The sequence below is a fragment of the Vicia villosa genome, linkage group LG2 (genome assembly GCF_029867415.1).
Source record: "Vicia villosa cultivar HV-30 ecotype Madison, WI linkage group LG2, Vvil1.0, whole genome shotgun sequence".
In the NCBI taxonomy this organism is placed as follows: Eukaryota; Viridiplantae; Streptophyta; class Magnoliopsida; order Fabales; family Fabaceae; genus Vicia; species Vicia villosa.
The window spans coordinates 73,633,374-73,634,429 of NC_081181.1; the positions used below are offsets into that span (position 1 = coordinate 73,633,374).

The following is a 1,056-nucleotide window of genomic DNA, read 5'->3' on the forward strand; positions in this document are numbered from 1 at the left end:
CCAATCTCCATTTATCCGTGTTCGTGCAATACGCCGACACTATCAAAGCCAACAACGTTAGTTCCGAAGCTATTCGATTACGCCTTTTCCCTTTCTCCTTGAGAGATAGAGCGAGAGCGTGGCTTCAATCCCTGCCTTCCAATTCCATAACTACGTGGGACGAATTGAAGAGAGTATTCTTAGCGAGATACTTTCCGCCTAGCAAAACTGCTATGCTTAGAGGTCAAATCAACGGATTTACCCAGAAAGATAACGAATCGCTCTTCGAAGCTTGGGAACGTTACAAGGACATGGTTAGAATATGCCCTCATCATGGACTCGAACCATGGCTGATCATCCATACTTTCTATGGTGGTCTCTTATATAACACTAAAATGACTATAGATGCCGCTGCTGGCGGAGCATTAATGGACAAACCCCATGATGAAGCATACAAACTCATAGAGAACATGGCACAAAACCATTACCAATGGGGAGGAGAACGAGCCGCTCTAGAGAAAGCCCAAACCAAAGGAGGAATGTACGAAATAAGTGGTATAGACCGCGTTAACGCTAAAGTAGACGCTTTAACTCAAAAGATCGAGAATTTAACCATCACTCCTTCAGCCACCGCTGCCGCTGTAGCACCTAACTGCGAGATTTGTGGATTGACTGGGCATGTAGTTGCTGAATGCCAACTCTTGACTGGAGTCCCATCTGATCAAGTAAACTACGCTCAAGGAAACCCTTATTCTAACACGTACAACCCTGGATGGAAAAACCACCCGAACTTTTCTTATAAGAACAACAATGCGTTGTACGCGCCTGGACAAGCACCTGCTGTACCACCTGGCTACCAAAAAGCGCCTGTAGCTGCTCAAAACACCCCTAGGAAGTCAAATCTAGAAATCATGATGGAGAACTTCATAGCTTCCCAACAACAAACCAATAAAGACTTCCTGAATCAAAACATCCACAATAGCGAGCAACTAAAACAACTATCGAACAAAGTAGATGCTTTAGCTACGCATAACAAAATGTTAGAAACTCAAATCTCACAAGTAGCTCAACAACAAG

At 44.0% G+C, this 1,056-nt stretch overlaps 1 non-coding gene across 1 annotated transcript; it reads right to left on the minus strand.

Annotated features, from left to right (window-relative positions):
• Window positions 1-212: 212 nt before the first annotated feature.
• On the minus strand, window positions 213-319 carry LOC131654319 (small nucleolar RNA R71). The gene has a single exon (XR_009299360.1). It is a non-coding gene; the product is annotated as a small nucleolar RNA R71 (small nucleolar RNA).
• Window positions 320-1,056: the final 737 nt, after the last annotated feature.